The 26,574-nt window shown below is 41.9% G+C and overlaps 20 non-coding genes and 2 pseudogenes across 20 annotated transcripts; all 22 read right to left on the minus strand.

The window, feature by feature from the left end:
- Nucleotides 1–87: 87 nt before the first annotated feature.
- Nucleotides 88–386, minus strand: LOC149981584 (signal recognition particle RNA). The gene has a single exon (XR_016482898.1).
- A 931-nt stretch (nt 387–1,317) lies between these two features.
- LOC149981585 (signal recognition particle RNA) lies at nt 1,318–1,616 on the minus strand. The gene has a single exon (XR_016482903.1).
- Nucleotides 1,617–2,548: 932 nt separating this feature from the next.
- Nucleotides 2,549–2,847, minus strand: LOC149981586 (signal recognition particle RNA). The gene has a single exon (XR_016482918.1).
- Nucleotides 2,848–3,779: 932 nt separating this feature from the next.
- Nucleotides 3,780–4,078, minus strand: LOC149981587 (signal recognition particle RNA). The gene has a single exon (XR_016482919.1).
- A 932-nt stretch (nt 4,079–5,010) lies between these two features.
- On the minus strand, nt 5,011–5,309 carry LOC149981588 (signal recognition particle RNA). The gene has a single exon (XR_016482920.1).
- Nucleotides 5,310–6,241: 932 nt separating this feature from the next.
- Nucleotides 6,242–6,540, minus strand: LOC149981589 (signal recognition particle RNA). Its single transcript, XR_016482865.1, has one exon.
- Nucleotides 6,541–7,472: 932 nt separating this feature from the next.
- On the minus strand, nt 7,473–7,771 carry LOC149981590 (signal recognition particle RNA). The gene has a single exon (XR_016482957.1).
- Nucleotides 7,772–8,703: 932 nt separating this feature from the next.
- Nucleotides 8,704–9,002, minus strand: LOC149981591 (signal recognition particle RNA). The gene has a single exon (XR_016482829.1).
- A 932-nt stretch (nt 9,003–9,934) lies between these two features.
- On the minus strand, nt 9,935–10,255 carry LOC149981592 (signal recognition particle RNA; annotated as a pseudogene).
- A 932-nt stretch (nt 10,256–11,187) lies between these two features.
- Nucleotides 11,188–11,486, minus strand: LOC149981593 (signal recognition particle RNA). The gene has a single exon (XR_016482964.1).
- A 932-nt stretch (nt 11,487–12,418) lies between these two features.
- Nucleotides 12,419–12,717, minus strand: LOC149981594 (signal recognition particle RNA). The gene has a single exon (XR_016482830.1).
- A 932-nt stretch (nt 12,718–13,649) lies between these two features.
- On the minus strand, nt 13,650–13,948 carry LOC149981595 (signal recognition particle RNA). The gene has a single exon (XR_016482831.1).
- A 932-nt stretch (nt 13,949–14,880) lies between these two features.
- Nucleotides 14,881–15,179, minus strand: LOC149981596 (signal recognition particle RNA). Its single transcript, XR_016482933.1, has one exon.
- A 932-nt stretch (nt 15,180–16,111) lies between these two features.
- LOC149981597 (signal recognition particle RNA) lies at nt 16,112–16,410 on the minus strand. Its single transcript, XR_016482922.1, has one exon.
- A 929-nt stretch (nt 16,411–17,339) lies between these two features.
- Nucleotides 17,340–17,638, minus strand: LOC149981598 (signal recognition particle RNA). Its single transcript, XR_016482977.1, has one exon.
- Nucleotides 17,639–18,570: 932 nt separating this feature from the next.
- On the minus strand, nt 18,571–18,869 carry LOC149981599 (signal recognition particle RNA). The gene has a single exon (XR_016482866.1).
- A 932-nt stretch (nt 18,870–19,801) lies between these two features.
- On the minus strand, nt 19,802–20,100 carry LOC149981600 (signal recognition particle RNA). Its single transcript, XR_016482965.1, has one exon.
- A 932-nt stretch (nt 20,101–21,032) lies between these two features.
- Nucleotides 21,033–21,331, minus strand: LOC149981601 (signal recognition particle RNA). Its single transcript, XR_016482832.1, has one exon.
- A 932-nt stretch (nt 21,332–22,263) lies between these two features.
- LOC149981602 (signal recognition particle RNA) lies at nt 22,264–22,584 on the minus strand (annotated as a pseudogene).
- A 932-nt stretch (nt 22,585–23,516) lies between these two features.
- Nucleotides 23,517–23,815, minus strand: LOC149981603 (signal recognition particle RNA). The gene has a single exon (XR_016482966.1).
- Nucleotides 23,816–24,747: 932 nt separating this feature from the next.
- On the minus strand, nt 24,748–25,046 carry LOC149981604 (signal recognition particle RNA). The gene has a single exon (XR_016482833.1).
- A 932-nt stretch (nt 25,047–25,978) lies between these two features.
- LOC149981605 (signal recognition particle RNA) lies at nt 25,979–26,277 on the minus strand. Its single transcript, XR_016482834.1, has one exon.
- Between the last annotated feature and the right edge of the window lie 297 nt (nt 26,278–26,574).

A 26,574-nucleotide genomic window follows, 5' to 3' on the forward strand; every position in this document is an offset into this window, starting at 1 on the left:
GCAAAAAAGTGTTGACTTTTCATGGTCTGATAAACATTTCGAAGTGACAATTTGTGTAGCAGATAAAAATATGGGTTTTTTTTTATGAAAAGACTAGGTCTCAATGTTTTGCCAAGGCTGCACTGCAGCATCTACTCACAGGTATTATCCCACTACTGGACAGCACGGGGGATTTGACCTGCTTCGTTTCCGACGTGGGCCGGTTCACCACTCCTTAGACAACCTGGTGGTCCCGGGCTCCCCCAGGAACACCATATCGATACCGAACTTAGCGTGGACACCCGTTCGACATAGCGTGCTGCAGCCCAGAGCTCCTCAGCTCACTTGATCCACCAACCTCAGCCTCCCAGTGACTTGGATTACAGGCACATGCCACCGCACCCGGTGAGATATTCAGCTGCAGGTAAAGGTGATAGAGGTAGGAGTCTGTGACGTAATTACGAAGGACGGTTGTAGGCTAAAGGCCTTTGCATGGGAAAAACTAAGAAGTGCTGCTTCTATAAAGCTAGTGCGTACACTGTCATTGGATGTCCAGTTGGGCCCTTGGTAGGTTAAGGTTGATTTGAAGATATTGGTACATATGCAGAAACACACATGAAATGTGATGTCATGCAAAAACAGGTAAAAATATATAATCTGCCTAAATATATCATCAAAGGTGTATCATCAAAAGTTGTACACAACAAATAGGCAAAACACCAAATCAATAGATATGCATATCAAATGCCTTTAGTGATGGAGAATGTCATTTGCCTAGTTTGAGAGCTCTTGCCCAAAGCAATTATGCAGTCTAAAATATCCACAGTGTGATTTCAATTGTTTTCTGATTATTGTCAAATATATTACTTATAGTATTTTAAATTATGTAACAACATTCCAACCTTGTATAACTCAATCTAGTATAAACATATGACATGATTCCACTTTTTGTATTCGTTTGCATCACCTTCAATAAGGGACTTAATTTGAAGGTGAATCTCAAATTCCAATGATTTGGCTAATCATTATTGTGGCTCATTTCACACAGGTAAATGAACCTATCCGAACTGTCTGTCTGTCGATGGTGATGGGAGAGCTGGCCTCAGTTTCATGCTAAGCATCGCGCTAGCACCTACTCCTCCCTCAACGGTCCGTGCTGCATTTTGTTGCCGGTATCCACACATCTCGTCAGTAGTAGTCAGTATAATTCTCGATTATCAGAAGGTATAACGGTAATTGTTTTTGGAAAGCTGAAAAAAAGTGTCGACTTTTCATGGTCTGATAAACATTTCGAAGTGACAATTTGTGTAGCAGATAAAAATACGTTTTTTTTTAAATGAAAGATTAGGTCTCGATGTTTTGCCAAGGCTGCACTGCAGCATCTACTCACAGGTATTATCCCACTACTGGACAGCACGGGGGACTTGACCTGCTTCGTTTCCGACCTGGGCCAGTTCACCCCTCCTTAGACAACCTGGTGGTCCCGGGCTCCCACAGGAACACCATATCGATACCGAACTTGGCGTGGACACCCGTTCGACATAGCGTGCTGCAGCCCAGAGCTCCTCAGCTTACTTGATCCACCAACCTCAGCCTCCCAGTGACTTGGATTACAGGCACATGCCACCGCACCCGGCGAGATATTCAGCTGCAGGTAAAGGTGATAGAGGTAGGAGTCTGTGACGTAATTACGAAGGACGGTTGTAGGCTAAAGGCCTTTGCATGGGAAAAACTAAGAAGTGCTGCTTCTATAAAGCTAGTGCGTACACTGTCATTGGATGTCCAGTTGGGCCCTTGGCAAGTTTAGGTTGATTTGAAGATATTGGTACATATGCAGAAACACACATGAAATGTGATGTCATGCAAAAACAGGTAAAAATATATAATCTGCCTAAATATATCATCAAAGGTGTATCATCAAAAGTTGTACACAACAAATAGGCAAAACACCAAATCAATAGATATGCATATCAAATGCCTTTAGTGATGGAGAATGTAATTTGCCTAGTTTGAGAGCTCTTGCCCAAAGCAATTATGCAGTCTAAAATATCCACAGTGTGATTTCAATTGTTTTCTGATTATTGTCAAATATATTACTTATAGTATTTTAAATTATGTAACAACATTCCAACCTTGTATAACTCAATCTAGTACAAACATATGACATGATTCCACTTTTTGTATTCGTTTGCATCACCTTCAATAAGGGACTTAATTTGAAGGTGAATCTCAAATTCCAATGATTTGGCTAATCATTATTGTGGCTCATTTCACACAGGTAAATGAACCTATCCGAACTGTCTGTCTGTCGATGGTGATGGGAGAGCTGGCCTCAGTTTCATGCTAAGCATCGCGCTAGCACTTACTCCTCCCTCAACGGTCCGTGCTGCATTTTGTTACCGGTATCCACACATCTCGTCAGTAGTAGTCAGTATAATTCTCGATTATCAGAAGGTATAACGGTAATTGTTTTTGGAAAGCTGAAAAAAAGTGTCGACTTTTCATGGTCTGATAAACATTTCGAAGTGACAATTTGTGTAGCAGATAAAAATACGTTTTTTTTTAAATGAAAAGGTTAGGTCTCAATGTTTTGCCAAGGCTGCACTGCAGCATCTACTCACAGGTATTATCCCACTACTGGACAGCACGGGGGATTTGACCTGCTTCGTTTCCGACCTGGGCCGGTTCACCCCTCCTTAGACAACCTGGTGGTCCCGGGCTCCCCCAGGAACACCATATCGATACCGAACTTAGCGTGGACACCCATTCGACATAGAATGCTGCAGCCCAGAGCTCCTCAGCTCACTTGATCCACCAACCTCAGCCTCCCAGTGACTTGGATTACAGGCACATGCCACCGCACCCGGCGAGATATTCAGCTGCAGGTAAAGGTGATAGAGGTAGGAGTCTGTGACGTAATTACGAAGGACGGTTGTGGGCTAAAGGCCTTTGCATGGGAAAAACTAAGAAGTGCTGCTTCTATAAAGCTAGTGCGTACACTGTCATTGGATGTCCAGTTGGGCCCTTGGTAGGTTAAGGTTGATTTGAAGATATTGGTACATATGCAGAAACACACATGAAATGTGATGTCATGCAAAAACAGGTAAAAATATATAATCTGCCTAAATATATCATCGAAGGTGTATCATCAAAAGTTGTACACAACAAATAGGCAAAACACCAAATCAATAGATATGCATATCAAATGCCTTTAGTGATGGAGAATGTCATTTGCCTAGTTTGAGAGCTCTTGCCCAAAGCAATTATGCAGTCTAAAATATCCACAGTGTGATTTCAATTGTTTTCTGATTATTGTCAAATATATTACTTATAGTATTTTAAATTATGTAACAACATTCCAACCTTGTATAACTCAATCTAGTACAAACATATGACATGATTCCACTTTTTGTATTCGTTTGCATCACCTTCAATAAGGGACTTAATTTGAAGGTGAATCTCAACTTCCAATGATTTGGCTAATCATTATTGTGGCTCATTTCACACAGGTAAATGAACCTATCCGAACTGTCTGTCTGTCGATGGTGATGGGAGAGCTGGCCTCAGTTTCATGCTAAGCATCGCGCTAGCACCTACTCCTCCCTCAACGGTCCGTGCTGCATTTTGTTGCCGGTATCCAAACATCTCGTCAGTAGTAGTCAGTATAATTCTCGATTATCAGAAGGTATAACGGTAATTGTTTTTGGAAAGCTGAAAAAAAGTGTCGACTTTTCATGGTCTGATAAACATTTCGAAGTGACAATTTGTGTAGCAGATAAAAATACGGTTTTTTTTAAATGAAAAGATTAGGTCTCGATGTTTTGCCAAGGCTGCACTGCAGCATCTACTCACAGGTATTATCCCACTACTGGACAGCACGGGGGATTTGACCTGCTTCGTTTCCGACCTGGGCCGGTTCACCCCTCCTTAGACAACCTGGTGGTCCCGGGCTCCCCCAGGAACACCATATCGATACCGAACTTAGCGTGGACACCCGTTCGACATAGAATGCTGCAGCCCAGAGCTCCTCAGCTCACTTGATCCACCAACCTCAGCCTCCCAGTGACTTGGATTACAGGCACATGCCACCGCACCCGGCGAGATATTCAGCTGCAGGTAAAGGTGATAGAGTTAGGAGTCTGTGACGTAATTACGAAGGACGGTTGTGGGCTAAAGGCCTTTGCATGGGAAAAACTAAGAAGTGCTGCTTCTATAAAGCTAGTGCGTACACTGTCATTGGATGTCCAGTTGGGCCCTTGGTAGGTTAAGGTTGATTTGAAGATATTGGTACATATGCAGAAACACACATGAAATGTGATGACATGCAAAAACAGGTAAAAATATATAATCTGCCTAAATATATCATCGAAGGTGTATCATCAAAAGTTGTACACAACAAATAGGCAAAACACCAAATCAATAGATATGCATATCAAATGCCTTTAGTGATGGAGAATGTCATTTGCCTAGTTTGAGAGCTCTTGCCCAAAGCAATTATGCAGTCTAAAATATCCACAGTGTGATTTCAATTGTTTTCTGATTATTGTCAAATATATTACTTATAGTATTTTAAATTATGTAACAACATTCCAACCTTGTATAACTCAATCTAGTACAAACATATGACATGATTCCACTTTTTGTATTCGTTTGCATCACCTTCAATAAGGGACTTAATTTGAAGGTGAATCTCAAATTCCAATGATTTGGCTAATCATTATTGTGGCTCATTTCACACAGGTAAATGAACCTATCCGAACTGTCTGTCTGTCGATGGTGATGGGAGAGCTGGCCTCAGTTTCATGCTAAGCATCGCGCTAGCACCTACTCCTCCCTCAACGGTCCGTGCTGCATTTTGTTGCCGGTATCCACACATCTCGTCAGTAGTAGTCAGTATAATTCTCGATTATCAGAAGGTATAACGGTAATTGTTTTTGGAAAGCTGAAAAAAAGTGTCGACTTTTCATGGTCTGATAAACATTTCGAAGTGACAATTTGTGTAGCAGATAAAAATACGTTTTTTTTTAAATGAAAAGATTAGGTCTCGATGTTTTGCCAAGGCTGCACTGCAGCATCTACTCACAGGTATTATCCCACTACTGGACAGCACGGGGGATTTGACCTGCTTCGTTTCCGACCTGGGCCGGTTCACCCCTCCTTAGACAACCTGGTGGTCCCGGGCTCCCCCAGGAACACCATATCGATACCGAACTTAGCGTGGACACCCGTTCGACATAGAATGCTGCAGCCCAGAGCTCCTCAGCTCACTTGATCCACCAACCTCAGCCTCCCAGTGACTTGGATTACAGGCACATGCCACCGCACCCGGCGAGATATTCAGCTGCAGGTAAAGGTGATAGAGTTAGGAGTCTGTGACGTAATTACGAAGGACGGTTGTGGGCTAAAGGCCTTTGCATGGGAAAAACTAAGAAGTGCTGCTTCTATAAAGCTAGTGCGTACACTGTCATTGGATGTCCAGTTGGGCCCTTGGTAGGTTAAGGTTGATTTGAAGATATTGGTACATATGCAGAAACACACATGAAATGTGATGACATGCAAAAACAGGTAAAAATATATAATCTGCCTAAATATATCATCGAAGGTGTATCATCAAAAGTTGTACACAACAAATAGGCAAAACACCAAATCAATAGATATGCATATCAAATGCCTTTAGTGATGGAGAATGTCATTTGCCTAGTTTGAGAGCTCTTGCCCAAAGCAATTATGCAGTCTAAAATATCCACAGTGTGATTTCAATTGTTTTCTGATTATTGTCAAATATATTGCTTATAGTATTTTAAATTATGTAACAACATTCCAACCTTGTATAACTCAATCTAGTACAAACATATGACATGATTCCACTTTTTGTATTCGTTTGCATCACCTTCAATAAGGGACTTAATTTGAAGGTGAATCTCAAATTCCAATGATTTGGCTAATCATTATTGTGGCTCATTTCACACAGGTAAATGAACCTATCCGAACTGTCTGTCTGTCGATGGTGATGGGAGAGCTGGCCTCAGTTTCATGCTAAGCATCGCGCTAGCACCTACTCCTCCCTCAACGGTCCGTGCTGCATTTTGTTGCCGGTATCCACACATCTCGTCAGTAGTAGTCAGTATAATTCTCGATTATCAGAAGGTATAACGGTAATTGTTTTTGGAAAGCTGAAAAAAAGTGTCGACTTTTCATGGTCTGATAAACATTTCGAAGTGACAATTTGTGTAGCAGATAAAAATACGTTTTTTTTTAAATGAAAAGATTAGGTCTCGATGTTTTGCCAAGGCTGCACTGCAGCATCTACTCACAGGTATTATCCCACTACTGGACAGCACGGGGGATTTGACCTGCTTCGTTTCCGACCTGGGCCGGTTCACCCCTCCTTAGACAACCTGGTGGTCCCGGGCTCCCCCAGGAACACCATATCGATACCGAACTTAGCGTGGACACCCGTTCGACATAGCGTGCTGCAGCCCAGAGCTCCTCAGCTCACTTGATCCACCAACCTCAGCCTCCCAGTGACTTGGATTACAGGCACATGCCACCGCACCCGGTGAGATATTCAGCTGCAGGTAAAGGTGATAGAGGTAGGAGTCTGTGACGTAATTACGAAGGACGGTTGTAGGCTAAAGGCCTTTGCATGGGAAAAACTAAGAAGTGCTGCTTCTATAAAGCTAGTGCGTACACTGTCATTGGATGTCCAGTTGGGCCCTTGGTAGGTTAAGGTTGATTTGAAGATATTGGTACATATGCAGAAACACACATGAAATGTGATGTCATGCAAAAACAGGTAAAAATATATAATCTGCCTAAATATATCATCAAAGGTGTATCATCAAAAGTTGTACACAACAAATAGGCAAAACACCAAATCAATAGATATGCATATCAAATGCCTTTAGTGATGGAGAATGTCATTTCCCTAGTTTGAGAGCTCTTGCCCAAAGCAATTATGCAGTCTAAAATATCCACAGTGTGATTTCAATTGTTTTCTGATTATTGTCAAATATATTACTTATAGTATTTTAAATTATGTAACAACATTCCAACCTTGTATAACTCAATCTAGTATAAACATATGACATGATTCCACTTTTTGTATTCGTTTGCATCACCTTCAATAAGGGACTTAATTTGAAGGTGAATCTCAAATTCCAATGATTTGGCTAATCATTATTGTGGCTCATTTCACACAGGTAAATGAACCTATCCGAACTGTCTGTCTGTCGATGGTGATGGGAGAGCTGGCCTCAGTTTCATGCTAAGCATCGCGCTAGCACCTACTCCTCCCTCAACGGTCCGTGCTGCATTTTGTTGCCGGTATCCACACATCTCGTCAGTAGTAGTCAGTATAATTCTCGATTATCAGAAGGTATAACGGTAATTGTTTTTGGAAAGCTGAAAAAAAGTGTCGACTTTTCATGGTCTGATAAACATTTCGAAGTGACAATTTGTGTAGCAGATAAAAATACGTTTTTTTTTAAATGAAAAGATTAGGTCTCGATGTTTTGCCAAGGCTGCACTGCAGCATCTACTCACAGGTATTATCCCACTACTGGACAGCACGGGGGATTTGACCTGCTTCGTTTCCGACCTGGGCCGGTTCACCCCTCCTTAGACAACCTGGTGGTCCCGGGCTCCCCCAGGAACACCATATCGATACCGAACTTAGCGTGGACACCCGTTCGACATAGCGTGCTGCAGCCCAGAGCTCCTCAGCTCACTTGATCCACCAACCTCAGCCTCCCAGTGACTTGGATTACAGGCACATGCCACCGCACCCGGCGAGATATTCAGCTGCAGGTAAAGGTGATAGAGGTAGGAGTCTGTGACGTATTTACGAAGGACGGTTGTAGGCTAAAGGCCTTTGCATTGGAAAAACTAAGAAGTGCTGCTTCTATAAAGCTAGTGCGTACACTGTCATTGGATGTCCAGTTGGGCCCTTGGTAGGTTAAGGTTGATTTGAAGATATTGGTACATATGCAGAAACACACATGAAATGTGATGTCATGCAAAAACAGGTAAAAATATATAATCTGCCTAAATATATCATCAAAGGTGTATCATCAAAAGTTGTACACAACAAATAGGCAAAACACCAAATCAATAGATATGCATATCAAATGCCTTTAGTGATGGAGAATGTCATTTGCCTAGTTTGAGAGCTCTTGCCCAAAGCAATTATGCAGTCTAAAATATCCACAGTGTGATTTCAATTGTTTTCTGATTATTGTCAAATATATTACTTATAGTATTTTAAATTATGTAACAACATTCCAACCTTGTATAACTCAATCTAGTACAAACATATGACATGATTCCACTTTTTGTATTCGTTTGCATCACCTTCAATAAGGGACTTAATTTGAAGGTGAATCTCAAATTCCAATGATTTGGCTAATCATTATTGTGGCTCATTTCACACAGGTAAATGAACCTATCCGAACTGTCTGTCTGTCGATGGTGATGGGAGAGCTGGCCTCAGTTTCATGCTAAGCATCGCGCTAGCACCTACTCCTCCCTCAACGGTCCGTGCTGCATTTTGTTGCCGGTATCCACACATCTCGTCAGTAGTAGTCAGTATAATTCTCGATTATCAGAAGGTATAATGGTAATTGTTTTTGGAAAGCTGAAAAAAAGTGTTGACTTTTCATGGTCTGATAAACATTTCGAAGTGACAATTTGTGTAGCAGATAAAAATACGTTTTTTTTTAAATGAAAAGATTAGGTCTCGATGTTTTGCCAAGGCTGCACTGCAGCATCTACTCACAGGTATTATCCCACTACTGGACAGCACGGGGGATTTGACCTGCTTCGTTTCCGACCTGGGCCGGTTCACCCCTCCTTAGACGACCTGGTGGTCCCGGGCTCCCCCAGGAACACCATATCGATACCGAACTTAGCGTGGACACCCGTTCGACATAGCGTGCTGCAGCCCAGAGCTCCTCAGCTCACTTGATCCACCAACCTCAGCCTCCCAGTGACTTGGATTACAGGCACATGCCACCGCACCCGGTGAGATATTCAGCTGCAGGTAAAGGTGATAGAGGTAGGAGTCTGTGACGTAATTACGAAGGACGGTTGTGGGCTAAAGGCCTTTGCATGGGAAAAACTAAGAAGTGCTGCTTCTATAAAGCTAGTGCGTACACTGTCATTGGATGTCCAGTTGGGCCCTTGGTAGGTTAAGGTTGATTTGAAGATATTGGTACATATGCAGAAACACACATGAAATGTGATGTCATGCAAAAACAGGTAAAAATATATAATCTGCCTAAATATATCATCGAAGGTGTATCATCAAAAGTTGTACACAACAAATAGGCAAAACACCAAATCAATAGATATGCATATCAAATGCCTTTAGTGATGGAGAATGTCATTTGCCTAGTTTGAGAGCTCTTGCCCAAAGCAATTATGCAGTCTAAAATATCCACAGTGTGATTTCAATTGTTTTCTGATTATTGTCAAATATATTACTTATAGTATTTTAAATTATGTAACAACATTCCAACCTTGTATAACTCAATCTAGTACAAACATATGACATGATTCCACTTTTTGTATTCGTTTGCATCACCTTCAATAAGGGACTTAATTTGAAGGTGAATCTCAAATTCCAATGATTTGGCTAATCATTATTGTGGCTCATTTCACACAGGTAAATGAACCTATCCGAACTGTCTGTCTGTCGATGGTGATGGGAGAGCTGGCCTCAGTTTCATGCTAAGCATCGCGCTAGCACCTACTCCTCCCTCAACGGTCCGTGCTGCATTTTGTTGCCGGTATCCACACATCTCGTCAGTAGTAGTCAGTATAATTCTCGATTATCAGAAGGTATAATGGTAATTGTTTTTGGAAAGCTGAAAAAAAGTGTTGACTTTTCACGGTCTGATAAACATTTCGAAGTGACAATTTGTGTAGCAGATAAAAATACGTTTTTTTTTAAATGAAAAGATTAGGTCTCGATGTTTTGCCAAGGCTGCACTGCAGCATCTACTCACAGGTATTATCCCACTACTGGACAGCACTGGGGATTTGACCTGCTTCGTTTCCGACCTGGACCTGCTTCGTTTCCGACCTGGGCCGGTTCACCCCTCCTTAGACAACCTGGTGGTCCCGGGCTCCCCCAGGAACACCATATCGATACCGAACTTAGCGTGGACACCCGTTCGACATAGCGTGCTGCAGCCCAGAGCTCCTCAGCTCACTTGATCCACCAACCTCAGCCTCCCAGTGACTTGGATTACAGGCACATGCCACCGCACCCGGTGAGATATTCAGCTGCAGGTAAAGGTGATAGAGGTAGGAGTCTGTGACGTAATTACGAAGGACGGTTGTAGGCTAAAGGCCTTTGCATGGGAAAAACTAAGAAGTGCTGCTTCTATAAAGCTAGTGCGTACACTGTCATTGGATGTCCAGTTGGGCCCTTGGTAGGTTAAGGTTGATTTGAAGATATTGGTACATATGCAGAAACACACATGAAATGTGATGTCATGCAAAAACAGGTAAAAATATATAATCTGCCTAAATATATCATCAAAGGTGTATCATCAAAAGTTGTACACAACAAATAGGCAAAACACCAAATCAATAGATATGCATATCAAATGCCTTTAGTGATGGAGAATGTCATTTCCCTAGTTTGAGAGCTCTTGCCCAAAGCAATTATGCAGTCTAAAATATCCACAGTGTGATTTCAATTGTTTTCTGATTATTGTCAAATATATTACTTATAGTATTTTAAATTATGTAACAACATTCCAACCTTGTATAACTCAATCTAGTATAAACATATGACATGATTCCACTTTTTGTATTCGTTTGCATCACCTTCAATAAGGGACTTAATTTGAAGGTGAATCTCAAATTCCAATGATTTGGCTAATCATTATTGTGGCTCATTTCACACAGGTAAATGAACCTATCCGAACTGTCTGTCTGTCGATGGTGATGGGAGAGCTGGCCTCAGTTTCATGCTAAGCATCGCGCTAGCACCTACTCCTCCCTCAACGGTCCGTGCTGCATTTTGTTGCCGGTATCCACACATCTCGTCAGTAGTAGTCAGTATAATTCTCGATTATCAGAAGGTATAACGGTAATTGTTTTTGGAAAGCTGAAAAAAAGTGTCGACTTTTCATGGTCTGATAAACATTTCGAAGTGACAATTTGTGTAGCAGATAAAAATACGTTTTTTTTTAAATGAAAAGATTAGGTCTCGATGTTTTGCCAAGGCTGCACTGCAGCATCTACTCACAGGTATTATCCCACTACTGGACAGCACGGGGGATTTGACCTGCTTCGTTTCCGACCTGGGCCGGTTCACCCCTCCTTAGACAACCTGGTGGTCCCGGGCTCCCCCAGGAACACCATATCGATACCGAACTTAGCGTGGACACCCGTTCGACATAGCGTGCTGCAGCCCAGAGCTCCTCAGCTCACTTGATCCACCAACCTCAGCCTCCCAGTGACTTGGATTACAGGCACATGCCACCGCACCCGGCGAGATATTCAGCTGCAGGTAAAGGTGATAGAGGTAGGAGTCTGTGACGTATTTACGAAGGACGGTTGTAGGCTAAAGGCCTTTGCATGGGAAAAACTAAGAAGTGCTGCTTCTATAAAGCTAGTGCGTACACTGTCATTGGATGTCCAGTTGGGCCCTTGGTAGGTTAAGGTTGATTTGAAGATATTGGTACATATGCAGAAACACACATGAAATGTGATGTCATGCAAAAACAGGTAAAAATATATAATCTGCCTAAATATATCATCAAAGGTGTATCATCAAAAGTTGTACACAACAAATAGGCAAAACACCAAATCAATAGATATGCATATCAAATGCCTTTAGTGATGGAGAATGTCATTTGCCTAGTTTGAGAGCTCTTGCCCAAAGCAATTATGCAGTCTAAAATATCCACAGTGTGATTTCAATTGTTTTCTGATTATTGTCAAATATATTACTTATAGTATTTTAAATTATGTAACAACATTCCAACCTTGTATAACTCAATCTAGTACAAACATATGACATGATTCCACTTTTTGTATTCGTTTGCATCACCTTCAATAAGGGACTTAATTTGAAGGTGAATCTCAAATTCCAATGATTTGGCTAATCATTATTGTGGCTCATTTCACACAGGTAAATGAACCTATCCGAACTGTCTGTCTGTCGATGGTGATGGGAGAGCTGGCCTCAGTTTCATGCTAAGCATCGCGCTAGCACCTACTCCTCCCTCAACGGTCCGTGCTGCATTTTGTTGCCGGTATCCACACATCTCGTCAGTAGTAGTCAGTATAATTCTCGATTATCAGAAGGTATAATGGTAATTGTTTTTGGAAAGCTGAAAAAAAGTGTTGACTTTTCATGGTCTGATAAACATTTCGAAGTGACAATTTGTGTAGCAGATAAAAATACGTTTTTTTTTAAATGAAAAGATTAGGTCTCGATGTTTTGCCAAGGCTGCACTGCAGCATCTACTCACAGGTATTATCCCACTACTGGACAGCACGGGGGATTTGACCTGCTTCGTTTCCGACCTGGGCCGGTTCACCCCTCCTTAGACGACCTGGTGGTCCCGGGCTCCCCCAGGAACACCATATCGATACCGAACTTAGCGTGGACACCCGTTCGACATAGCGTGCTGCAGCCCAGAGCTCCTCAGCTCACTTGATCCACCAACCTCAGCCTCCCAGTGACTTGGATTACAGGCACATGCCACCGCACCCGGTGAGATATTCAGCTGCAGGTAAAGGTGATAGAGGTAGGAGTCTGTGACGTAATTACGAAGGACGGTTGTGGGCTAAAGGCCTTTGCATGGGAAAAACTAAGAAGTGCTGCTTCTATAAAGCTAGTGCGTACACTGTCATTGGATGTCCAGTTGGGCCCTTGGTAGGTTAAGGTTGATTTGAAGATATTGGTACATATGCAGAAACACACATGAAATGTGATGTCATGCAAAAACAGGTAAAAATATATAATCTGCCTAAATATATCATCGAAGGTGTATCATCAAAAGTTGTACACAACAAATAGGCAAAACACCAAATCAATAGATATGCATATCAAATGCCTTTAGTGATGGAGAATGTCATTTGCCTAGTTTGAGAGCTCTTGCCCAAAGCAATTATGCAGTCTAAAATATCCACAGTGTGATTTCAATTGTTTTCTGATTATTGTCAAATATATTACTTATAGTATTTTAAATTATGTAACAACATTCCAACCTTGTATAACTCAATCTAGTACAAACATATGACATGATTCCACTTTTTGTATTCGTTTGCATCACCTTCAATAAGGGACTTAATTTGAAGGTGAATCTCAAATTCCAATGATTTGGCTAATCATTATTGTGGCTCATTTCACACAGGTAAATGAACCTATCCGAACTGTCTGTCTGTCGATGGTGATGGGAGAGCTGGCCTCAGTTTCATGCTAAGCATCGCGCTAGCACCTACTCCTCCCTCAACGGTCCGTGCTGCATTTTGTTGCCGGTATCCACACATCTCGTCAGTAGTAGTCAGTATAATTCTCGATTATCAGAAGGTATAATGGTAATTGTTTTTGGAAAGCTGAAAAAAAGTGTTGACTTTTCATGGTCTGATAAACATTTCGAAGTGACAATTTGTGTAGCAGATAAAAATACGTTTTTTTTTAAATGAAAAGATTAGGTCTCGATGTTTTGCCAAGGCTGCACTGCAGCATCTACTCACAGGTATTATCCCACTACTGGACAGCACGGGGGATTTGACCTGCTTCGTTTCCGACCTGGGCCGGTTCACCCCTCCTTAGACGACCTGGTGGTCCCGGGCTCCCCCAGGAACACCATATCGATACCGAACTTAGCGTGGACACCCGTTCGACATAGCGTGCTGCAGCCCAGAGCTCCTCAGCTCACTTGATCCACCAACCTCAGCCTCCCAGTGACTTGGATTACAGGCACATGCCACCGCACCCGGTGAGATATTCAGCTGCAGGTAAAGGTGATAGAGGTAGGAGTCTGTGACGTAATTACGAAGGACGGTTGTGGGCTAAAGGCCTTTGCATGGGAAAAACTAAGAAGTGCTGCTTCTATAAAGCTAGTGCGTACACTGTCATTGGATGTCCAGTTGGGCCCTTGGTAGGTTAAGGTTGATTTGAAGATATTGGTACATATGCAGAAACACACATGAAATGTGATGTCATGCAAAAACAGGTAAAAATATATAATCTGCCTAAATATATCATCGAAGGTGTATCATCAAAAGTTGTACACAACAAATAGGCAAAACACCAAATCAATAGATATGCATATCAAATGCCTTTAGTGATGGAGAATGTCATTTGCCTAGTTTGAGAGCTCTTGCCCAAAGCAATTATGCAGTCTAAAATATCCACAGTGTGATTTCAATTGTTTTCTGATTATTGTCAAATATATTACTTATAGTATTTTAAATTATGTAACAACATTCCAACCTTGTATAACTCAATCTAGTACAAACATATGACATGATTCCACTTTTTGTATTCGTTTGCATCACCTTCAATAAGGGACTTAATTTGAAGGTGAATCTCAAATTCCAATGATTTGGCTAATCATTATTGTGGCTCATTTCACACAGGTAAATGAACCTATCCGAACTGTCTGTCTGTCGATGGTGATGGGAGAGCTGGCCTCAGTTTCATGCTAAGCATCGCGCTAGCACCTACTCCTCCCTCAACGGTCCGTGCTGCATTTTGTTGCCGGTATCCACACATCTCGTCAGTAGTAGTCAGTATAATTCTCGATTATCAGAAGGTATAACGGTAATTGTTTTTGGAAAGCTGAAAAAAAGTGTCGACTTTTCATGGTCTGATAAACATTTCGAAGTGACAATTTGTGTAGCAGATAAAAATACGTTTTTTTTTAAATGAAAAGATTAGGTCTCGATGTTTTGCCAAGGCTGCACTGCAGCATCTACTCACAGGTATTATCCCACTACTGGACAGCACGGGGGATTTGACCTGCTTCGTTTCCGACCTGGGCCGGTTCACCCCTCCTTAGACAACCTGGTGGTCCCGGGCTCCCCCAGGAACACCATGTCGATACCGAACTTAGCGTGGACACCCGTTCGACATAGCGTGCTGCAGCCCAGAGCTCCTCAGCTCACTTGATCCACCAACCTCAGCCTCCCAGTGACTTGGATTACAGGCACATGCCACCGCACCCGGCGAGATATTCAGCTGCAGGTAAAGGTGATAGAGGTAGGAGTCTGTGACGTATTTACGAAGGACGGTTGTAGGCTAAAGGCCTTTGCATGGGAAAAACTAAGAAGTGCTGCTTCTATAAAGCTAGTGCATACACTGTCATTGGATGTCCAGTTGGGCCCTTGGTAGGTTAAGGTTGATTTGAAGATATTGGTACATATGCAGAAACACACATGAAATGTGATGTCATGCAAAAACAGGTAAAAATATATAATCTGCCTAAATATATCATCAAAGGTGTATCATCAAAAGTTGTACACAACAAATAGGCAAAACACCAAATCAATAGATATGCATATCAAATGCCTTTAGTGATGGAGAATGTAATTTGCCTAGTTTGAGAGCTCTTGCCCAAAGCAATTATGCAGTCTAAAATATCCACAGTGTGATTTCAATTGTTTTCTGATTATTGTCAAATATATTACTTATAGTATTTTAAATTATGTAACAACATTCCAACCTTGTATAACTCAATCTAGTATAAACATATGACATGATTCCACTTTTTGTATTCGTTTGCATCACCTTCAATAAGGGACTTAATTTGAAGGTGAATCTCAAATTCCAATGATTTGGCTAATCATTATTGTGGCTCATTTCACACAGGTAAATGAACCTATCCGAACTGTCTGTCTGTCGATGGTGATGGGAGAGCTGGCCTCAGTTTCATGCTAAGCATCGCGCTAGCACCTACTCCTCCCTCAACGGTCCGTGCTGCATTTTGTTGCCGGTATCCACACATCTCGTCAGTAGTAGTCAGTATAATTCTCGATTATCAGAAGGTATAACGGTAATTGTTTTTGGAAAGCTGAAAAAAAGTGTCGACTTTTCATGGTCTGATAAACATTTCGAAGTGACAATTTGTGTAGCAGATAAAAATACGTTTTGTTTTAAATGAAAAGATTAGGTCTCGATGTTTTGCCAAGGCTGCACTGCAGCATCTACTCACAGGTATTATCCCACTACTGGACAGCACGGGGGATTTGACCTGCTTCGTTTCCGACCTGGGCCGGTTCACCCCTCCTTAGACAACCTGGTGGTCCCGGGCTCCCCCAGGAACACCATATCGATACCGAACTTAGCGTGGACACCCGTTCGACATAGAGTGCTGCAGCCCAGAGCTCCTCAGCTCACTTGATTCACCAACCTCAGCCTCCCAGTGACTTGGATTACAGGCACATGCCACCGCACCCGGCGAGATATTCAGCTGCAGGTAAAGGTGATAGAGGTAGGAGTCTATGACGTAATTACGAAGGAGGTTGTAGGCTAAAGGCCTTTGCGTGGGAAAAACTAAGAAGTGCTGCTTCTATAAGCTAGTGCGTACACTGTCATTGGATGTCCAGTTGGGCCCTTGGTAGGTTAAGGTTGATTTGAAGATATTGGTACATATGCAGAAACACACATGAAATGTGATGTCATGCAAAAACAGGTAAAAATATATAATCTGCCTAAATATATCATCAAAGGTGTATCATCAAAAGTTGTACACAACAAATAGGCAAAACACCAAATCAATAGATATGCATATCAAATGCCTTTAGTGATGGAGAATGTAATTTGCCTAGTTTGAGAGCTCTTGCCCAAAGCAATTATGCAGTCTAAAATATCCACAGTGTGATTTCAATTGTTTTCTGATTATTGTCAAATATATTACTTATAGTATTTTAAATTATGTAACAACATTCCAACCTTGTATAACTCAATCTAGTACAAACATATGACATGATTCCACTTTTTGTATTCGTTTGCATCACCTTCAATAAGGGACTTAATTTGAAGGTGAATCTCAAATTCCAATGATTTGGCTAATCATTATTGTGGCTCATTTCACACAGGTAAATGAACCTATCCGAAATGTCTGTCTGTCGATGGTGATGGGAGAGCTGGCCTCAGTTTCATGCTAAGCATCGCGCTAGCACTTACTCCTCCCTCAACGGTCCGTGCTGCATTTTGTTACCGGTATCCACACATCTCGTCAGTAGTAGTCAGTATAATTCTCGATTATCAGAAGGTATAACGGTAATTGTTTTTGGAAAGCTGCAAAAAAGTGTCGACTTTTCATAGTCTGATAAACATTTCGAAGTGACAATTTGTGTAGCAGATAAAAATACGTTTTTTTTAAATGAAAAGATTAGGTCTCGATGTTTTGCCGAGGCTGCACTGCAGCATCTACTCACAGGTATTATCCCACTACTAGACAGCACGGGGGATTTGACCTGCTTCGTTTCCGACCTGGGCCGGTTCACCCCTCCTTAGACAACCTGGTGGTCCCGGGCTCCCCCAGGAACACCATATCGATACCGAACTTAGCGTGGACACCCGTTCGACATAGCGTGCTGCAGCCCAGAGCTCCTCAGCTCACTTGATCCACCAACCTCAGCCTCCCAGTGACTTGGATTACAGGCACATGCCACCGCACCCGGCGAGATATTCAGCTGCAGGTAAAGGTGATAGAGTTAGGAGTCTGTGACGTAATTACGAAGGACGGTTGTGGGCTAAAGGCCTTTGCATGGGAAAAACTAAGAAGTGCTGCTTCTATAAAGCTAGTGCGTACACTGTCATTGGATGTCCAGTTGGGCCCTTGGTAGGTTAAGGTTGATTTGAAGATATTGGTACATATGCAGAAACACACATGAAATGTGATGACATGCAAAAACAGGTAAAAATATATAATCTGCCTAAATATATCATCGAAGGTGTATCATCAAAAGTTGTACACAACAAATAGGCAAAACACCAAATCAATAGATATGCATATCAAATGCCTTTAGTGATGGAGAATGTCATTTGCCTAGTTTGAGAGCTCTTGCCCAAAGCAATTATGCAGTCTAAAATATCCACAGTGTGATTTCAATTGTTTTCTGATTATTGTCAAATATATTGCTTATAGTATTTTAAATTATGTAACAACATTCCAACCTTGTATAACTCAATCTAGTACAAACATATGACATGATTCCACTTTTTGTATTCGTTTGCATCACCTTCAATAAGGGACTTAATTTGAAGGTGAATCTCAAATTCCAATGATTTGGCTAATCATTATTGTGGCTCATTTCACACAGGTAAATGAACCTATCCGAACTGTCTGTCTGTCGATGGTGATGGGAGAGCTGGCCTCAGTTTCATGCTAAGCATCGCGCTAGCACCTACTCCTCCCTCAACGGTCCGTGCTGCATTTTGTTGCCGGTATCCACACATCTCGTCAGTAGTAGTCAGTATAATTCTCGATTATCAGAAGGTATAACGGTAATTGTTTTTGGAAAGCTGAAAAAAAGTGTCGACTTTTCATGGTCTGATAAACATTTCGAAGTGACAATTTGTGTAGCAGATAAAAATACGTTTTTTTTTAAATGAAAAGATTAGGTCTCGATGTTTTGCCAAGGCTGCACTGCAGCATCTACTCACAGGTATTATCCCACTACTGGACAGCACGGGGGATTTGACCTGCTTCGTTTCCGACCTGGGCCGGTTCACCCCTCCTTAGACAACCTGGTGGTCCCGGGCTCCCCCAGGAACACCATATCGATACCGAACTTAGCGTGGACACCCGTTCGACATAGCGTGCTGCAGCCCAGAGCTCCTCAGCTCACTTGATCCACCAACCTCAGCCTCCCAGTGACTTGGATTACAGGCACATGCCACCGCACCCGGTGAGATATTCAGCTGCAGGTAAAGGTGATAGAGGTAGGAGTCTGTGACGTAATTACGAAGGACGGTTGTAGGCTAAAGGCCTTTGCATGGGAAAAACTAAGAAGTGCTGCTTCTATAAAGCTAGTGCGTACACTGTCATTGGATGTCCAGTTGGGCCCTTGGTAGGTTAAGGTTGATTTGAAGATATTGGTACATATGCAGAAACACACATGAAATGTGATGTCATGCAAAAACAGGTAAAAATATATAATCTGCCTAAATATATCATCAAAGGTGTATCATCAAAAGTTGTACACAACAAATAGGCAAAACACCAAATCAATAGATATGCATATCAAATGCCTTTAGTGATGGAGAATGTCATTTCCCTAGTTTGAGAGCTCTTGCCCAAAGCAATTATGCAGTCTAAAATATCCACAGTGTGATTTCAATTGTTTTCTGATTATTGTCAAATATATTACTTATAGTATTTTAAATTATGTAACAACATTCCAACCTTGTATAACTCAATCTAGTATAAACATATGACATGATTCCACTTTTTGTATTCGTTTGCATCACCTTCAATAAGGGACTTAATTTGAAGGTGAATCTCAAATTCCAATGATTTGGCTAATCATTATTGTGGCTCATTTCACACAGGTAAATGAACCTATCCGAACTGTCTGTCTGTCGATGGTGATGGGAGAGCTGGCCTCAGTTTCATGCTAAGCATCGCGCTAGCACCTACTCCTCCCTCAACGGTCCGTGCTGCATTTTGTTGCCGGTATCCACACATCTCGTCAGTAGTAGTCAGTATAATTCTCGATTATCAGAAGGTATAACGGTAATTGTTTTTGGAAAGCTGAAAAAAAGTGTCGACTTTTCATGGTCTGATAAACATTTCGAAGTGACAATTTGTGTAGCAGATAAAAATACGTTTTTTTTTAAATGAAAAGATTAGGTCTCGATGTTTTGCCAAGGCTGCACTGCAGCATCTACTCACAGGTATTATCCCACTACTGGACAGCACGGGGGATTTGACCTGCTTCGTTTCCGACCTGGGCCGGTTCACCCCTCCTTAGACAACCTGGTGGTCCCGGGCTCCCCCAGGAACACCATATCGATACCGAACTTAGCGTGGACACCCGTTCGACATAGCGTGCTGCAGCCCAGAGCTCCTCAGCTCACTTGATCCACCAACCTCAGCCTCCCAGTGACTTGGATTACAGGCACATGCCACCGCACCCGGCGAGATATTCAGCTGCAGGTAAAGGTGATAGAGGTAGGAGTCTGTGACGTATTTACGAAGGACGGTTGTAGGCTAAAGGCCTTTGCATTGGAAAAACTAAGAAGTGCTGCTTCTATAAAGCTAGTGCGTACACTGTCATTGGATGTCCAGTTGGGCCCTTGGTAGGTTAAGGTTGATTTGAAGATATTGGTACATATGCAGAAACACACATGAAATGTGATGTCATGCAAAAACAGGTAAAAATATATAATCTGCCTAAATATATCATCAAAGGTGTATCATCAAAAGTTGTACACAACAAATAGGCAAAACACCAAATCAATAGATATGCATATCAAATGCCTTTAGTGATGGAGAATGTCATTTGCCTAGTTTGAGAGCTCTTGCCCAAAGCAATTATGCAGTCTAAAATATCCACAGTGTGATTTCAATTGTTTTCTGATTATTGTCAAATATATTACTTATAGTATTTTAAATTATGTAACAACATTCCAACCTTGTATAACTCAATCTAGTACAAACATATGACATGATTCCACTTTTTGTATTCGTTTGCATCACCTTCAATAAGGGACTTAATTTGAAGGTGAATCTCAAATTCCAATGATTTGGCTAATCATTATTGTGGCTCATTTCACACAGGTAAATGAACCTATCCGAACTGTCTGTCTGTCGATGGTGATGGGAGAGCTGGCCTCAGTTTCATGCTAAGCATCGCGCTAGCACCTACTCCTCCCTCAACGGTCCGTGCTGCATTTTGTTGCCGGTATCCACACATCTCGTCAGTAGTAGTCAGTATAATTCTCGATTATCAGAAGGTATAATGGTAATTGTTTTTGGAAAGCTGAAAAAAAGTGTTGACTTTTCATGGTCTGATAAACATTTCGAAGTGACAATTTGTGTAGCAGATAAAAATACGTTTTTTTTTAAATGAAAAGATTAGGTCTCGATGTTTTGCCAAGGCTGCACTGCAGCATCTACTCACAGGTATTATCCCACTACTGGACAGCACGGGGGATTTGACCTGCTTCGTTTCCGACCTGGGCCGGTTCACCCCTCCTTAGACGACCTGGTGGTCCCGGGCTCCCCCAGGAACACCATATCGATACCGAACTTAGCGTGGACACCCGTTCGACATAGCGTGCTGCAGCCCAGAGCTCCTCAGCTCACTTGATCCACCAACCTCAGCCTCCCAGTGACTTGGATTACAGGCACATGCCACCGCACCCGGTGAGATATTCAGCTGCAGGTAAAGGTGATAGAGGTAGGAGTCTGTGACGTAATTACGAAGGACGGTTGTGGGCTAAAGGCCTTTGCATGGGAAAAACTAAGAAGTGCTGCTTCTATAAAGCTAGTGCGTACACTGTCATTGGATGTCCAGTTGGGCCCTTGGTAGGTTAAGGTTGATTTGAAGATATTGGTACATATGCAGAAACACACATGAAATGTGATGTCATGCAAAAACAGGTAAAAATATATAATCTGCCTAAATATATCATCGAAGGTGTATCATCAAAAGTTGTACACAACAAATAGGCAAAACACCAAATCAATAGATATGCATATCAAATGCCTTTAGTGATGGAGAATGTCATTTGCCTAGTTTGAGAGCTCTTGCCCAAAGCAATTATGCAGTCTAAAATATCCACAGTGTGATTTCAATTGTTTTCTGATTATTGTCAAATATATTACTTATAGTATTTTAAATTATGTAACAACATTCCAACCTTGTATAACTCAATCTAGTACAAACATATGACATGATTCCACTTTTTGTATTCGTTTGCATCACCTTCAATAAGGGACTTAATTTGAAGGTGAATCTCAAATTCCAATGATTTGGCTAATCATTATTGTGGCTCATTTCACACAGGTAAATGAACCTATCCGAACTGTCTGTCTGTCGATGGTGATGGGAGAGCTGGCCTCAGTTTCATGCTAAGCATCGCGCTAGCACCTACTCCTCCCTCAACGGTCCGTGCTGCATTTTGTTGCCGGTATCCACACATCTCGTCAGTAGTAGTCAGTATAATTCTCGATTATCAGAAGGTATAATGGTAATTGTTTTTGGAAAGCTGAAAAAAAGTGTTGACTTTTCACGGTCTGATAAACATTTCGAAGTGACAATTTGTGTAGCAGATAAAAATACGTTTTTTTTTAAATGAAAAGATTAGGTCTCGATGTTTTGCCAAGGCTGCACTGCAGCATCTACTCACAGGTATTATCCCACTACTGGACAGCACTGGGGATTTGACCTGCTTCGTTTCCGACCTGGACCTGCTTCGTTTCCGACCTGGGCCGGTTCACCCCTCCTTAGACAACCTGGTGGTCCCGGGCTCCCCCAGGAACACCATATCGATACCGAACTTAGCGTGGACACCCGTTCGACATAGCGTGCTGCAGCCCAGAGCTCCTCAGCTCACTTGATCCACCAACCTCAGCCTCCCAGTGACTTGGATTACAGGCACATGCCACCGCACCCGGTGAGATATTCAGCTGCAGGTAAAGGTGATAGAGGTAGGAGTCTGTGACGTAATTACGAAGGACGGTTGTAGGCTAAAGGCCTTTGCATGGGAAAAACTAAGAAGTGCTGCTTCTATAAAGCTAGTGCGTACACTGTCATTGGATGTCCAGTTGGGCCCTTGGTAGGTTAAGGTTGATTTGAAGATATTGGTACATATGCAGAAACACACATGAAATGTGATGTCATGCAAAAACAGGTAAAAATATATAATCTGCCTAAATATATCATCAAAGGTGTATCATCAAAAGTTGTACACAACAAATAGGCAAAACACCAAATCAATAGATATGCATATCAAATGCCTTTAGTGATGGAGAATGTCATTTCCCTAGTTTGAGAGCTCTTGCCCAAAGCAATTATGCAGTCTAAAATATCCACAGTGTGATTTCAATTGTTTTCTGATTATTGTCAAATATATTACTTATAGTATTTTAAATTATGTAACAACATTCCAACCTTGTATAACTCAATCTAGTATAAACATATGACATGATTCCACTTTTTGTATTCGTTTGCATCACCTTCAATAAGGGACTTAATTTGAAGGTGAATCTCAAATTCCAATGATTTGGCTAATCATTATTGTGGCTCATTTCACACAGGTAAATGAACCTATCCGAACTGTCTGTCTGTCGATGGTGATGGGAGAGCTGGCCTCAGTTTCATGCTAAGCATCGCGCTAGCACCTACTCCTCCCTCAACGGTCCGTGCTGCATTTTGTTGCCGGTATCCACACATCTCGTCAGTAGTAGTCAGTATAATTCTCGATTATCAGAAGGTATAACGGTAATTGTTTTTGGAAAGCTGAAAAAAAGTGTCGACTTTTCATGGTCTGATAAACATTTCGAAGTGACAATTTGTGTAGCAGATAAAAATACGTTTTTTTTTAAATGAAAAGATTAGGTCTCGATGTTTTGCCAAGGCTGCACTGCAGCATCTACTCACAGGTATTATCCCACTACTGGACAGCACGGGGGATTTGACCTGCTTCGTTTCCGACCTGGGCCGGTTCACCCCTCCTTAGACAACCTGGTGGTCCCGGGCTCCCCCAGGAACACCATATCGATACCGAACTTAGCGTGGACACCCGTTCGACATAGCGTGCTGCAGCCCAGAGCTCCTCAGCTCACTTGATCCACCAACCTCAGCCTCCCAGTGACTTGGATTACAGGCACATGCCACCGCACCCGGCGAGATATTCAGCTGCAGGTAAAGGTGATAGAGGTAGGAGTCTGTGACGTATTTACGAAGGACGGTTGTAGGCTAAAGGCCTTTGCATGGGAAAAACTAAGAAGTGCTGCTTCTATAAAGCTAGTGCGTACACTGTCATTGGATGTCCAGTTGGGCCCTTGGTAGGTTAAGGTTGATTTGAAGATATTGGTACATATGCAGAAACACACATGAAATGTGATGTCATGCAAAAACAGGTAAAAATATATAATCTGCCTAAATATATCATCAAAGGTGTATCATCAAAAGTTGTACACAACAAATAGGCAAAACACCAAATCAATAGATATGCATATCAAATGCCTTTAGTGATGGAGAATGTCATTTGCCTAGTTTGAGAGCTCTTGCCCAAAGCAATTATGCAGTCTAAAATATCCACAGTGTGATTTCAATTGTTTTCTGATTATTGTCAAATATATTACTTATAGTATTTTAAATTATGTAACAACATTCCAACCTTGTATAACTCAATCTAGTACAAACATATGACATGATTCCACTTTTTGTATTCGTTTGCATCACCTTCAATAAGGGACTTAATTTGAAGGTGAATCTCAAATTCCAATGATTTGGCTAATCATTATTGTGGCTCATTTCACACAGGTAAATGAACCTATCCGAACTGTCTGTCTGTCGATGGTGATGGGAGAGCTGGCCTCAGTTTCATGCTAAGCATCGCGCTAGCACCTACTCCTCCCTCAACGGTCCGTGCTGCATTTTGTTGCCGGTATCCACACATCTCGTCAGTAGTAGTCAGTATAATTCTCGATTATCAGAAGGTATAATGGTAATTGTTTTTGGAAAGCTGAAAAAAAGTGTTGACTTTTCATGGTCTGATAAACATTTCGAAGTGACAATTTGTGTAGCAGATAAAAATACGTTTTTTTTTAAATGAAAAGATTAGGTCTCGATGTTTTGCCAAGGCTGCACTGCAGCATCTACTCACAGGTATTATCCCACTACTGGACAGCACGGGGGATTTGACCTGCTTCGTTTCCGACCTGGGCCGGTTCACCCCTCCTTAGACGACCTGGTGGTCCCGGGCTCCCCCAGGAACACCATATCGATACCGAACTTAGCGTGGACACCCGTTCGACATAGCGTGCTGCAGCCCAGAGCTCCTCAGCTCACTTGATCCACCAACCTCAGCCTCCCAGTGACTTGGATTACAGGCACATGCCACCGCACCCGGTGAGATATTCAGCTGCAGGTAAAGGTGATAGAGGTAGGAGTCTGTGACGTAATTACGAAGGACGGTTGTGGGCTAAAGGCCTTTGCATGGGAAAAACTAAGAAGTGCTGCTTCTATAAAGCTAGTGCGTACACTGTCATTGGATGTCCAGTTGGGCCCTTGGTAGGTTAAGGTTGATTTGAAGATATTGGTACATATGCAGAAACACACATGAAATGTGATGTCATGCAAAAACAGGTAAAAATATATAATCTGCCTAAATATATCATCGAAGGTGTATCATCAAAAGTTGTACACAACAAATAGGCAAAACACCAAATCAATAGATATGCATATCAAATGCCTTTAGTGATGGAGAATGTCATTTGCCTAGTTTGAGAGCTCTTGCCCAAAGCAATTATGCAGTCTAAAATATCCACAGTGTGATTTCAATTGTTTTCTGATTATTGTCAAATATATTACTTATAGTATTTTAAATTATGTAACAACATTCCAACCTTGTATAACTCAATCTAGTACAAACATATGACATGATTCCACTTTTTGTATTCGTTTGCATCACCTTCAATAAGGGACTTAATTTGAAGGTGAATCTCAAATTCCAATGATTTGGCTAATCATTATTGTGGCTCATTTCACACAGGTAAATGAACCTATCCGAACTGTCTGTCTGTCGATGGTGATGGGAGAGCTGGCCTCAGTTTCATGCTAAGCATCGCGCTAGCACCTACTCCTCCCTCAACGGTCCGTGCTGCATTTTGTTGCCGGTATCCACACATCTCGTCAGTAGTAGTCAGTATAATTCTCGATTATCAGAAGGTATAATGGTAATTGTTTTTGGAAAGCTGAAAAAAAGTGTTGACTTTTCATGGTCTGATAAACATTTCGAAGTGACAATTTGTGTAGCAGATAAAAATACGTTTTTTTTTAAATGAAAAGATTAGGTCTCGATGTTTTGCCAAGGCTGCACTGCAGCATCTACTCACAGGTATTATCCCACTACTGGACAGCACGGGGGATTTGACCTGCTTCGTTTCCGACCTGGGCCGGTTCACCCCTCCTTAGACGACCTGGTGGTCCCGGGCTCCCCCAGGAACACCATATCGATACCGAACTTAGCGTGGACACCCGTTCGACATAGCGTGCTGCAGCCCAGAGCTCCTCAGCTCACTTGATCCACCAACCTCAGCCTCCCAGTGACTTGGATTACAGGCACATGCCACCGCACCCGGTGAGATATTCAGCTGCAGGTAAAGGTGATAGAGGTAGGAGTCTGTGACGTAATTACGAAGGACGGTTGTGGGCTAAAGGCCTTTGCATGGGAAAAACTAAGAAGTGCTGCTTCTATAAAGCTAGTGCGTACACTGTCATTGGATGTCCAGTTGGGCCCTTGGTAGGTTAAGGTTGATTTGAAGATATTGGTACATATGCAGAAACACACATGAAATGTGATGTCATGCAAAAACAGGTAAAAATATATAATCTGCCTAAATATATCATCGAAGGTGTATCATCAAAAGTTGTACACAA

The sequence above is a fragment of the Oncorhynchus mykiss genome, chromosome 8 (assembly GCF_057628025.1).
Source record: "Oncorhynchus mykiss isolate SJ-2025 chromosome 8, ASM5762802v1, whole genome shotgun sequence".
Lineage (NCBI taxonomy): Eukaryota > Metazoa > Chordata > Actinopteri > Salmoniformes > Salmonidae > Oncorhynchus > Oncorhynchus mykiss.